At 41.3% G+C, this 14,409-nt stretch overlaps 1 protein-coding gene across 2 annotated transcripts in view; it reads left to right on the top strand.

Moving 5' to 3' along the window:
* Positions 1–1,054: 1,054 nt before the first annotated feature.
* Positions 1,055–14,409, top strand: part of MRTFB (myocardin related transcription factor B) — a 69,297-nt gene continuing 55,942 nt past the window's right edge. Inside the window, exons 1-2 of one of the 2 annotated variants that reach the window (XM_063414836.1) lie at positions 1,055–1,970; positions 4,982–5,026. The gene's annotated coding sequence lies outside the window, so the exon portion shown is untranslated. The remainder of the gene's footprint in view (positions 1,971–4,981; positions 5,027–14,409) is intronic. The other variant, XM_063414834.1, reaches the window with a different exon arrangement.

The raw sequence follows: 14,409 nt of genomic DNA, 5'->3' as shown, positions 1-14,409 counted from the left end.
CAAGTTCTAGAGTATTCTTTAGCAAGGAATACTCCACGAGTTCTGCAATATGAACCATGTCTATACCCTTCTAACCAATGACTGGGCAAAGCCCACTAATGCAGCCATTGGAACAACTAGAATTATCTAGGCTGCATTGTAACATGAAAGAGATTTACACCTCTTGCACAATGCTCTTGTACATTGTTGTTTTTAGTTTTCTTCTGGAATTGGATAAAATCTGATTAGCTAACTGTAATCTAGCAAAATATAAGAGAAATTTACTCTGTTTTACAAACCTTAAGAAAAAAACAACCTTCCAATCTATATAAAACAATTTGAACAAATAATTCTTTAAATGTCAAAGCATTAATTTGTAGTGAAGTGTATTGGGATGTTGTCTTAAAATTGTAAGGAATTAAAAACTGGCTCTTTTTTTGTGCCTGTGGTATCACTGCCAAACAAGTGCACTGAAAAATTCTTTTGGAGCAGGGAATCGTGTTTTGCTTGGTCAGCATGTAGCATAAGCTTGATGCAGTCTCTTAGCAAGATCCTGAACATCAGCAAATTGCAAATAATAAAAAAGCTCTATTAGACCATTGCACCAAGTGGCAGCTTAGTCCTTAAACTGTGAGCTAAAAAAAAAAAAAAAAATACAACCCAAAAGAAGAGTTGCATAATACTGGGCCTGATGCAGTCTGTGCTTACAGAACAGGACTGGCTCAGTATTAGTAAAAGTCAATTTATTAGATATTTGCTGTGAGCAGTGTTGCACAATATGTGCAATAAATTACTGAGTGCATGCATGATCATATTCTGATCACTGAATAAGTGCCTGTGTTCTCGATTGCACATTCTCAAGTGTAAATCATCAGCTTTCCAAAACTTCTTTGAAGAATATTTTTTCCCTCGTGATTGGTTTGATGTTGAATCAAGTTCAGTCACCTCAGACACTGACAGCTACGCCTGAAGGTGAAATACACGAGGTATGAGTCCCATCTTGTTTGTGAATGTTTGCACAGCCAACGTTTGAAACCATACCCAATCCATTGGCTTCGAATTCCAAACCCGTGTGAGTGCAGCACCCCGCGGAGAGCGCTGAGGGGCCGAGCGCTGCTCACCCGCCTCGGCCCCGCTCCGGCCCTCCCGCCACGCCCGGTGCCCCAGGGAGCGGCGGGGCCCCGAGGCACCGCTCTGAGGGACGGGGCCAATTGCCTGGGCCTGGGGAGGGACCCCAGAGAACTTTCCAAAATACCAGCAAGGACAGGGGTAATGACTGTCCTGTACTTGCACTGGTGAAGGCACAGCTCGACTGCTGAGTCCAGTTCTGCACCCCTCAGTTCAGGGAGGACATTGAGGTGCTGGAGTGTGTCCAGAGAAAGGCAACAAAGCTTGGGAAGGGTCTGAAGCACAACTGCTATGAGGAGCAGATGAGGGGGCTCAGCCGGGAGAACAGCAGGCTCAGAGGGGACCTTAAAGTACCTCAAAGGAGGTTGTAGGGGTAGGGGTCAAACTCTTCTCCCAACTACAGGACCCGAATACACAGTCTTAAACTGCGCCAGTGGAGGTTTAGGTTGGACGCAGGAGGAATTTCTTTTAAAGGGTGATTAGACATTGGAGCGGACTGCCCAGGGCTTAAACACCTCCGTCCCTGGAGGTGTTTAAGGACGGGCTGGACGTGGCCCTTAGTGCCATGGTCTGGTTGACACGGTGCTGTTCGGTCATAGGTTGGACTCGATGATCTCAGGTCTCTTTTCCACCCTTCCTGGCTCAGTGACCCCGCTCCGGAGGGAGCCCTGCCCCGGCCCCCTCAGCCTGGCTGTCTGAGGGAGCGAGTTCCCGGATGTGCCGCCCCGCCTCCCGCACGTGCGCGGCGCCAGCGCGCGCCGCTCCCCCGCCCCCGCCCGCGGGCCAACCGCCGGGGCGCGCGCCCGGGGAGGGCGGGCCCGGGCGCAGAGCTCGCGAGAGGAACATGGCCGCGGCGGGCCGGGGTGAGCGGGGCAGCGCGGGCGGGGGGCGCGGGGAGCGCGGCCGGCGCCGCCTCACGGGGTCCGCGCCTCACGGGACGGCCGCGCTGCAGCGCGCTGGAACGGGCCGGGCCGCGCCGCGCCGCTGCGCGGGACCGCCACCGCCGGCAGCCGTCGCCGCCCGGCCCCGGGGTGGGCTGCGCGCCGCCCCGCCCGCAGAGCCTTCTGAAGGAGGTTGAGGCGGGCGGGAGTGCCGAGAGCGGCGGCCGCCCCCTCTCTGCCGGGGGCGAGCAGGGTCCCCTCAGGGCCGCAGCCGGGGACGCGGGAGGGGCGGGCCCGCAGCCCTACCGGGCCGCTCTGGGCCCCGAGCAGGTGGAGGTGCCGGTGCCCGCACCGCGCCCTGGGACGCGGCTCGCAGCGGCCCGGCCGCTGGTGGTTGTGTCCTGTGTTATTATTTGCTAGTGAGGAACACTCGCTCCCGGGGGAGGTGCGGGGCTGTGGGCAGCAGGGCGGCGCTGCGGGCCCGGCCCGAACCCTGCGGGCGCTGATGGGAGCGCCTCGCCCGGGAGCCGCTCAGGGGAGACCCGAGCCCTCCGTGGCCACAGTCGTGCAGCTGCCTCGGAGGTCACTCGAGCTGCGACCCTTAGACCGGGGGCTATTAACGAGTTCGGCTCGTTTTCTGCGACATGCGGGGATTTAGATGGCACTTGGTTAATCCATTTTAGCGTGGTCAGGCATTAGAATAGGTTGGTGGAGTCACCATCCGTAAGGCGTTTAGAAGGCTGGATGTGGCGCTGGGTGATGTGGTTTAGAGGTTTCAGTGGCAGTGCTCGTTTGATGGTTGGACTGGACGGTATTAAAGGTCTCTTCCAAGCCTGAGGATTCCATGATTCCAGAATCAGCTTTGTTAACGTGTGTATCCACAGCGCCTGTGTGCACAGATCCCCATGGCGGGTGCGGGTCACTGGGCTGACACTCGCGGCAGTGACATTCTCTGGGACACGGGGAGCCAGGTGCAGAGCTGCCCTGCCGTGCCTTTCTGCCTTTGTTCCATTTATGCCGGTTTTGTATTTGCGTGCAAGTTGCAGCAAACTGCTGTTAGTCAGTCTCAGTGCAGTCGAGGGATACCAGGACTTCTGCCTGCCGCAGGCAATTAGCTGAAATAAAGACTGCAGGATTTAAAGTAACTTGTTTAGCTATGAAATAAATGTCAGGAAAACTGTTTTTATGAATGTTTTGAAAACACTCCCATGAAATCTGGTATGTCAGCATGTCTAAAATACTTAAAACTTAAACATCACTCACCTTTTAAGAAAAAAAGTCAAGCTTACACTGTTCTGTGAGTACAGCATGTTCTGAAGTTCTTGTTTATGGGAAGGTGTTCACACTTCTTCCTCACACTGCATCATTTCCTTTATGAGAGAAAAAATGCCCAGGTTTTGAATTAATCGAGGTTTTAAAGTTCTCAGCTAAAACACAGCTGGCATTTCATAAAATTATTCTCTTAATTTGTGACATTTTATCTTGTTCCTTCCTAAAGCTTTCTCTCCTGTGTAATTACTTAGGGCAGATGTGACTTTGTGGTATAACTTGCATTTAAAACTTGACAAGATTGCTGTCTGGTAGTGACATCAGTTGTTAAGCAAATAAAAACATCTGGAAGCTGAAGATCCTTAGTACATTATTGGCAGTGCAGAACATCTTTCAGGATTTGGCAGTATTTGGAGAAGTGTAGAAAACTGAACTTAATGCAAATGAGTTTTTAGATGCAGTCATACAATAATGTGGAAATCACCTTAATATTTACCTTTTCTATTTGTCAGATTCTGTTGAATGTGGTATTATAAAACACCTCTAATAGTGAGGGTTAATACATAGATATTCAGACAAATTTAGTGGTTTATGCACATAAAATACTTTAAACATTGGAAATTTTACTTGTTAGCCTAGCAATGAAATTAGGTAATTGATGACACAATGGATTAATGTAGTATTGGATAGGGAATATACTTAAGTTGAGGTTTGGGGTTTTTTAAACAGCGTTTAGATTACTGATGAAATTATTATTGAAAGGAAGAGGAAATATATTTTATCATAGGCCATTTTTTTGTGGGCCTTTTTGGCATTTCCGTCTTGTAACCTCTTCCTCTTGTGTTTTGCTTTGTTTTTTTACATGTTCAGCTTTTAACCTCTGTCACTGATATGTACAGAAACCATAACATCAGCTTCAGCCTTTAAAAGAATGAAAAATAATCTGTTAGGATTCATCGCTGGGATCAAAAGTAAAATTGTATGGCTGAGCAGTGTCTGGGACATTTTAAGTCTAGTTCAAAGCCAAAACTGGAAACCCCATTAGTGTTACTGGATGAAACAGCATTTGATAAATGCCAGACTTCAAAAATAACTGGGTTTTTTTTTAACTTTTCTAAATACAGTGTTGCAGTAGGCTTCTATTGACTTAATCATATGTGTCTGTATATGTATGTATGTACAACATACTCTAATATTCTAATAAATGAAATGCTTGTGTTGGAACAAGTTCACTTGAGTTGCTGACATAGCAAAAAGCAAATGCGGATGTGAACAGTTTTCTTTTTTTTTGTGAATGTTCCATTGTATTGGAATCTATAGAAAACTAAAATATATTTCTGTTGTATAATTGGCACTTCCAAGTGTGAAGACTTGAAGGAACTGAGGCTAGGTTTGTGTATTGCAGTTAAAAGGAGCAGATGATGCACCTCTGGTACTGCTGTTCTTGCCAGAGGTAATTGAAAGACAAATATCATCTTAGAATTTGGATAGGAATATGAAAGGTGTTAAAAGATGCACATAGTCTATTGAAATCACTTTACTCTCAGGATTTTAACCTAATAAAACACTTTAACGTCTGAAAACTGTAGAAACTGAGAAAGCTAGACTAGTATTCTTAAGGCTTTAATTTCTCAGATAGAACAAAATATCTAACTTTTAAAATAAAGAATCCTTGAGACATCTTTGTGATTGTTGTTTTTCCTTTTTACTTTCCAACCAACCAGGAATGTGCTGAAACAGATATTCTAGAAGGGTGCTAGAGATACAAGGTAAGTGCTATATCTTAAAAAATTTTAACTTTTTAAAAAAAAATTCTTTAATAAAGCTGCTGTGCTATTTTTTTTAGTGAGCAGTGTATCCCTTTAAGTTGTGCTGGTTTTATAATCCTGTTAAAATGGAAGGTTTTCCAAGAGATCTGTTCCTATACAAACAGAAATTTGGTTCTATGTAGTACTTGTGTTACATAAACTTAAGAGCAAGTTACTGTGATTTTATGCTTTGGCCTTTGATATGAGTGGGTTTTAATCACCTCTTAAGATTATGACTTAAATACTCATATGCTGATTAAACAATATTTTCTCTTTTTAAAGGACTGTCATGCTTGCAAGCCTTCACAGATGTTAGATGTTTTCCAAATGTGAATAGTTTTGATATTAAAACTTTGGCCTGTAGAGCATTTTGTTTATTTTTAACAGTTTTTCTGCAGTGACTCAGGCTTGTACCAGCACAGCATCTCCAGAGGGACTCCAGACCCCGTGTGGTTTGGTTAAATCAATCTGGTTATAGATGAGGAAAATTCTCTCTCAAAGGGAGTAACCAAAGGTGTTTAAAGGCTGCTGGAAGTGTTTCAGGGGGTGTTAGGAAGGGAAGTCAAGCAGCTTAGTGAAACAGGGAAACTGGGTTATACTGAGTAACAAATTCTCAGGTACTGCGTACTTCTGGTGTTCAGCTGGTCCTTAAATGGTGAAAACTCTCGTCCTGCTCTTCTGCATGGGAAAAAGAGGGTGGGAGAGGTTGCCTGATTTTCAGGATAACCAAGACAGAGCATCAAACTTAAAGCCTCTTGATAGTTTCCACTGAGGCCTCCTAGATGAACCGGAGCATTGGTTCCACCTCTACAGAAAAAGCAGACACTGCACACGACTCTCATGGCTAAGAGCTGCTCCAGGGACTGGAAGAACAAGATGTACAGAGCTGGATATACACAGACGGGGGTATGTATCTGTAGCATTGATGTATTCCAACAAACCCCAGAACTGTGTTAGGCAAGAAATCCCAACTAGAAACGCTTAAAGGTAGGGGAGCTTCCCCTAACCTGAGGGCGAGGTGTATTTAGGGTTGTGTGCAGGCTCCATGAGGAGCAGGTTTGATTAGACTTGGCAAACCAGTTCACTTTGTGTCTTCTTTTGATAAATCTGCAACCTTTGATTCTTACTGTGAATAAATCTGCTGTGTTTTTAGCTGCATGTCCAAAAAAATGGACAAACGACTGAAATTAAGACTACTTGCACTTGACAGGCGTGAATGTTTCATGTTTGCTTCTTTAAATGAAGTTAGTCCATGCAGTGCTGAGGACAGGGAACCAATATTTCTGGCATTGTTTTTAAACCTTTTAGCACCTAAAATTCAAGAGGCAAAATTGCCCAGTGTTAGTTACAGAATACTGTCTTTTTCAAACTTCCCTTCTGTGGCAAAGATTGATGTCTAGCACAAAAATCTTCCATATCCTGAAACTCCAAAGCAAATGCACATTACAGAATTTATCGAAATGTTCAGATTACTGTTATTAAATCCAGATGTTAATGTAACAGTTTTACACTTGTGCAATAAACTGGATCTCTTGATTGTTGACTCAGTAGAGAGTATTTTAAGATTTCATATTTGGTGCTTGGCTTAAGCCATTAATTAAATGTTTGAAAAGGGGCTTTTACCTGGGTATGGTGCCAAAAGCAACAAAGTGAGAGAGAAGTTCTAGTTACACTCGGTTTTGATCTTCGCACCAACTAGTGAAACACAAATTAACAAAACAAAACTAAAAGGAGAACCACTGGTTTTCTACCCTTTTAAGTGAATTTATGACATGGGTAGTCCTAGAGAAGGACTACTGCTTACCTGAGAAGGACATGTAGTTGTGTTCTTATTTCCACATTTTGTGTCTAATACTGGAAGCCTGCTGGAAGGCTAGGGAACAGTTGCTGAAAACTTGTTTACAAATTCTAGAGACATTAAAATTAGTTTCTTAGTCATTCTGTAAATGTAAAAGAGGTAGCTCATAAAAATTCAGCAGAGAAACTCATTGAGTACAAATTAATAGTGTATTCGGTAAAGTCCAATTAATACCCAAAAAAGGTTCTTACATCTCATGTAGAGGCAAATTTCTCAATATTTCCTACACAAAAAAGATAGAAGAGACATAGAGTTTCAGCTACTGAAATTCTTTTTAGCTACATTGCTGTAGTGCTTAATTTTGTTCCCCGTATTTTTCAAATTGAAAATGTATAGCCTGGTAAAGTTGAAATCCAGTAAAGCTTTAAGCGTGTGTTTCTGACACCAAATGGGTTGCACAGAGTTGAACACACACTTAAAGCTTTTCATGGTTTAGAAGCACATTTTGTAAAGCTTTAGGAAGGTAATGCTGTGGCACAGGCAGAGCAGTGTGTGTGAGTGTGGCTGTGGTGGCTGCACCCTCACAGGTGCAGCTCTGTGTGCGGGTCTGGCTCACATTGGCAGGGGTTTGGTGTAAGTTGGGAACCAGGGCTTTGTACCTGGGCATTATCTTAGAGAACACCTGATCTGATCTAAGATCACTGTTAATCTCACACTGTTAGAAAATGCTGCACGAGCTGTGTTATGGTTCTTTTGTACATTGTGCATTGGCATCTTGGCACATTCCCTTGTAAATGAGTGACTGGAAGTGTGAAAGCAAAGGAGCATTTGTGCTTTTATAATCTTCCCTTGGTGCTCAGGCAGGTGAGAGTCTCAGGATTGGTGTATTCTGAGAATGGAGCTTGCTGAGTATACGGAGATGGCTATACTGAAACTAATCCTGTTCATTATGGTTGGCCTGAATTGTACCATTTGTGTGTTATTTTAGGAGTTTTTGAATGGACTAATAAATCTCTCTGAACTATTTTTAAGTGTGTTTTTTCATTATATCACTTGATGCTCTATTTTTGGGGGATTTCATCTTTAAAAATAAAATTTTAAAAGCATTCTTCCATTGAAAGTACAACTAAGAGAGCTACCCAAAAAGAAAAGCCTTAATGTTTTGTTAATATTTTTCAGTGTGTAATTCGTACTCTTTGTACAGCTATACTCTTTATAAATAGTATATTTGTAAGGTTTTTGTTAAAGACTTGCAACCTGTGTAAATTAGGAATTTATAGAAACAACTGGAAACTTCACCATTTTCTGCTTAATGTTTTGAACACTAATTTAATTTGTAGTGTCTGGACTGCAGAAGGTTTTTTATACCCAGTTTATGAGGATAGAGCTCACTTACGGTGTTTCTAGTAAATGCTTAATTCAAGAGAAGTTACTGTTTTATTTTGCAGTCTTTATTATTTCTGAATTTTTATGGGTTAATTACAGTAATGCTTCTTTATGTTAATGTCAAACAATACAGCAGCACTCAAATACAAAGTAATGAGCAAATACTGTCAGTTTTTACAAAATATAAACCATTTTTATGGTTATGGGAATTGTAAGTCTTCCAATGTGAATCAAGCCCTAAATAATTGTCTCTACATCTCCAGACAGTTCTAACCAATTTCTTTGCTTCTATGAATAACAGAGTGTAGTTTATGAATTCTTCTGGAATCAGATCTTCCCTCCTCTGCCAGACGTTCCACCCTTCCTCTGTTCTGCCAGTTAAACCATTTGATGACTTTTACCAGGTCCTGCATCAGAAGCCTCATTTTAAAAACTTGTCATGCAGAATTGGTAAAAGAGGAAGGCGGAATCTCTTGGAAGGGGGCAGTGGAGGTGGTGAGATCCTGCTGTGGCCCATGGTTCATCCTTGCAGTCCTGGGAACGCTGTGGGCAGGAGCACAGGGGGAATGTGGAGCCAGCCCCGCCATCGGACACGGGGCACGGGTAAAACACTGGGGCTGCTTCCCTTTGCTGCAGAGTAAACCACACTCACAGAAGAGCCTTGGACACAGCTCTGTGCCACTCTTCCTCAAATACAAGGGCCAGTTGGGGGCTGGAGGTGTCAGAGGAGAATTCCATAGTGTCTCCCATCTGCCTGGGGGTTCTTGGCAACAGTGGTAGACTTTGGAAAGCCTAAGCCAAGCCTTGTGCTGGCTGGCTGAGAGCATGGTCAAGAGAAGGTTATCAAGGAAGGATGGTATACAGAGCATTTCTGATGGGTAAAGCTGAGTTGAGGTGATTTAGTGATACATGGAGGACAGAAAAAATAGAGAATTCAAGAATAGAAATCAGGAAAGTGACTATTAAAGTGATCTGGGGAAAAAATAACTATTGTCTGACACCAGAAAAAGAACAATGAAAATAAACCAAGAGGAAAAAACTCCTTGGCTACAGTATTTGTATCTGACCAGATTATATTTAATGAATATCTCGTTTTCATTAGATAATCAGAATTTTCCAACAGAGTTTCTAATAAAGCATTGTAGTATCTTTTTAAATATTTTGAGTGCTGCTCAAACGACAAGAACTACAGAAAATAGATGTGCGACAGCTGCAAAGTGCAGAAATTTGTAATCTACTGTAAACAATTTTATGTTACCATCTATTTCTTATTTATTTTTAAACAGGATCTTTGTATGGAATGAAATATTGGAACACAATAGTTTAACAGATAAGACTTCTTTGAAACTGGCCTTAGGCAACATAAACTCTCCTGACCCAGAGTTTCTGCCCTATTAGTCTTTAGCTAATTTCAGTAGGGAAAATGGAATTCAAGTTCATTTTAGCTCTGGAGATCGTGAGAAATTGGTTCTTAAAGCACTGAGGGCATGGACTGTGGATTATAGCATTAAACTGTTTAGAACATCAGAGTTTTCAGGCACCATACTAATAACATACTTTTTCTGATTATTTTAGAATATGGGTGTTGATCTGGAGATTAAGCTACATCAGTTACAATCTTGGATCTGTATTTGTAAAGAAGCAATAAGTGATATTGCTTCCTGTGGTCTTACCCTGTTCCTTGTTAGAAGAAATGTGTTTGATTAAAAAAGTACAAATTTTGCTTTTGTTTAATGAAGAGTGTAATTTTGTCTTTAACAAATTATTTATTATGCTGCTAGTAATAACACTATGTGTGTGGTATATCTTCATGCTTAATTTCCAATGTTAAGAAGTCTCAGGGCTGGGATTTTGTGGTTGTTGCGGGATTTTTCTTCCTGGAAGTGTGTTTAACTCCATGGAATTCATTCTTTCAATCTGCATCCTTGTTTTTTCTATTAAAAACTCCCCTGCTTTAATTCTTGGGAAGATGCTGTAAGGTGTAAATCTAGTATAAATGATATACTTGCATTCAGAATTTGACCTTTTGTGACTGCGGTATAAAAAATGAGGCCATGTATCAATGTGGGATTTGAAGTAAGAAACAGGAAAGAATATTGTAGATGGACTCTAAGCACTTGGTGTAAATCAGGTAAAGAATGCACAGTAATAGCTGCTGCTTAAGATGTGCTACAAATTGATTTTTGTATTTTTTTAATTAAACATTAACCTGTTACCACATAAGTTTTCCTTTTGTCCATTAGCAGATTAAATATTAAAAGTTTCGTTTTCAGAAGTTGGGAGCAACAAGTTGACTGGTTTCCAGGGGAGCTAATTCAAGTTACTGTTTGCATGGTTAGTACCTTGAAGCCTCTGTGTTGGTCCAAGGCAATACACAGCAAAAGGTTTGTGAGAGAGATTTTCTTAGCTGTCCTAAGGTTGTGAGTAGGGACTGCTTAACTGAGGGCCTTCTCACATGTCACTGAATGTCAGCTCAGACATAATCATTCTGATTTTTGCAAAATCCCCTAAATTGAAGTTGCTCGTAATCTCTAATTATGCTTACATTATTTTGAATTAATGTCTAATTAGCACTTAGTTTCTTGCTGAATGTAAATAATATGTTAAATTCTGTTCAATAGTTGATTGTATTTTTTAAGAGAACACCAAATATTACAATAACAAAACTTTGCTAATCTCTTTAAAGTGTGTAGATATAAAAAGAAGCAAAGTATAGATTTTTCTCATCTACTAGAAGTGGTTGTGCAATGTTCAGTCCCACTTCTGGTAGGAGGTAGAAAGCAGCACGTTCAACAGGAAGCAGTCCTGCAGTTCCTTCCTCTTTGATTTGAATCCTTGTACTTTCCTTGCTTTGTTCAGTTCAAGGGCTTGGTTTACAGGCAGTAAAATAAACAGAATAGCACCTGCAGCTTAGTCATAAATGGGAACATCTTGCAGTATCCAAGCAAACAAATGAAATCATGGAGTCATCTAACCTTTCCTGAAATGCCTTAAGAGCTTTACCAACATTCACTTGTAAGATGCACCACTGTTTGGGCTATCAAAGGTTTCTTAACACATAGAGGAATTGGGAAAGATTATGATCTAATTCATTGATAAAAGTTATTAATTATTGTCTGAGCTATCAAGTGCATCTATAATAGCAAAACAAAGACTTGGGTCTTGATTTTTTCCTATGCTGGCAACTTCAATTACAGAAATATATTCTGGCTACGCTTTATGTCTGCTGGCCACAGAAAATCATGGAGCACATGGGATCTTACTAATTCCTTCCACCAGAAGAACTGAACTTGCTTTTGGGGAGGTTGATCTGAGCTGATCTTGCAATTACTCAAACATTACTGCAAAGCACTTCATATTAAAACTGAAATTAAGAACTTTGGAATTTTTGTTAATTGGAATTCAAGTAAGTTGCTTCTGAAGTCACAAGTCACTATGCTTCACTGTAAAAAAAAATTATTTAAATATGTAGACATTTATGAGGGTGAGAAACTAGAAGCATTATTTCTTTGCACATCACACTTATGCACACAGCTTTTTGTGGTTGTTTGGTTTGTTTCTGTGCCGTACTAAATTTAGGTGTAAAACTGACCTTGTGTTGCTTTGTAAACTCAGCCTAAATGTATTTGTTGCCAATGTTAATGTCAGATTTTTAAATTAGAGTATTAAAGCAAATGTAGAATATTGACAACCAACATTTTCACACACTGAAAACTAGGAATGTCATATTTAGGTTTTTCTGACCATTTGCACACAGTATATACAGTAACATCTAAACAAGATACTACTTCATGTTTTGCGTGTTTAATTTTAAGTATTTTTATGAAGCTCTTTATTTTAATAGAACTAGTGAGGATATGTGCTCTCACAGCTCTGTATTTATTCAATCAAGTGGAACCATCTGAACAACTTAATGTTGCCTTAAGAGGAGCATTGTTCATTAAGAATATCTACAGAAAAGATGAAATTAAATCAAATTATATCTGCTTATATGGTGATAAAAAGTAAAAAGTTGTTGAGGACTGTGCCTGAAGTCCTTCACTTACAACAAGTTATGGGACTACATTTTCTACACTTCAGGTATCATGGCCAGAATTCTGGTTGCTGCTGAGTGCTCAGGCAGCAGCTTAGGGAAGATGAACATAGGTGTAGATGAAATATTTAAATCACCATCCTCTTGTGATTCAGAGTTTTCAGCACAAATCTTTATGAACTCTGCTGCAAACACTGCAAGTTAACACAGCGTAGCTTCTGCTTATGAGGCATTGTGTCAGTAGAAGCTAAGTTGAAAGCTGTCCTGGGTTATCAGGATGGGTTTGTGGATATTTGTTCCATGCCTGGTCTTTAACAGCTCTCTAGAAGTGAGCATCTCTTCTCACAGGGTGGAGTAGCAGAGGAGTTCAGACTTCTCCTTAAAGATGAGGTTGTTGACTGTGTGTTACCTTTAAGAGGCAGCTAATTTTAGACTTTACTGTTTGTTTGGTCCCTCAGACCGATTTATTGATTTTGGTGCACACTGCAGAGTTTCACAACTGTTTCTTAAAGGAAGATGACATTTTTGAGCAGTTTTATGTATTGGTAAACAATTTAAACTTCACTTTCATCTGAAGGTAAAGGGTTTATTTCATTGAAGAATATTGTGCATATTGAACCTTTGCTTGCTTTTCTTAAAATATCTAAGTTTAGCATTTTTAATAAATTCTATTATTATAATTTTAAAGCCCTTGAAATAGGAATACAGAAGATAGTTGTAATATTTACAGCTACTTAAAATATTTGTAGGAGACCTTAAGGTATTTAAACACTAAGCTTCACAACTTTGCTATGAGGTAGATTCTTCCCAGTGCAGGTTTATGTGTAGCCCAGATTTCACCAAGTCTTGTTTGAACAGGTTAGTTTGAGAAGGCAGTAATGTGAGAATAGATAAATCATCTCTATAGCCCTACACAGCGACAGGGTAGGCTTTAGTTTCCCCACACTTTAATGGAGCTGTGGGAGGCTGCCTTTATTCCTCACAGCCCCACACTGCCAGGTAATTCATTTGCACTTAGCAGGGCACAGTTCCCATTACCAATTACTGTAATTTTTTTTTCTCCTGCCTGGAGGTAGCAGTGGAGGGAATTTATCATCAAGGATTCTCCTGACTCATCCCCAGCCTCTGTCCAGATACAAGTAATTCTCTACACATTACCTCATTTATGATGTGCATTTGCCACTGTAGCTTATTCTGCATACCAAAATATGCAGAAGTGTTAAATGAGTTTCTGGAGGTCTTCTGGTGTCCGTTCAGTGGTATTAATTTAGAGCAGACAGTTACAAAAATTTGATCTCAGTTATGTAATAGAAGTGGACATTTTTCTGCAGTAGTGACCAGTCCAGTCCAGGAGGGCTCTGTGCTCCTGGAAGAAACATGTTATTCCAGGTACTGGAACAATGAGAAGCGTGACAGGACCTCAGTTTAGTCAGATACTTCTGCACACTGTTTTTAAAAGAAATGAATAGTAATAGTGAGTTTTTCATAATGCATAATCCAAGGTGATTACTCATGGTTAGTCAGCTGCTGATATTTCTCATCTTTTTCTGCTTTTGTATAATTATCTTTATTAAAATAGCTGTATGATTTAAATTCTTGTTGCTCTGTATTTGACCACAAAAGTTAATTAATTAAGTTTATCGACACTGTGTTTTAGCGATAAGATTGCAGTTTCTCTTTCAATATGGTAATAAATGTCAGTTTTCATGTCAAGGTTCAGCTGCTGCAGTAAGATGGTGTCTGTAGGAAGGGCGGCAGCACAGCAGAGGTGAGGCTTGGTCGGGGCTCATGCCCCCACAGCCCTTGCTGGGTGTCTGAGCTGTGGCTGGGCTGAGGAGCCTCACCCCCTTTGGGGCACAGCCTCCCTTTGGTGTTGCTCCAGGAGCTGGTGGAGATGGAGACTGCAGCCAAGGCCAGGGTTTGTTTCTGTGTTTCTCTTTACCCCTTGCTGATAGGCAGCATGCCGAGAGGAGCCATCCTTTCAAACCCTGTGTCTCTCCCTCTCCCTGGAGTGGGTGTTCCATCCCCAGGGCCTCCGGGAAGTGACTCCCGTAGCTTCCAGTTACCGGATCGTTCAGTGAGCTAAGTGTTCCCGACTACTTTGTTTATGTTCAAGCCTGATGTGTG

Source organism: Prinia subflava, chromosome 17, assembly GCF_021018805.1.
Source record: "Prinia subflava isolate CZ2003 ecotype Zambia chromosome 17, Cam_Psub_1.2, whole genome shotgun sequence".
NCBI lineage: Eukaryota > Metazoa > Chordata > Aves > Passeriformes > Cisticolidae > Prinia > Prinia subflava.
This window is presented reverse-complemented; position numbering and strand designations above follow the sequence as displayed.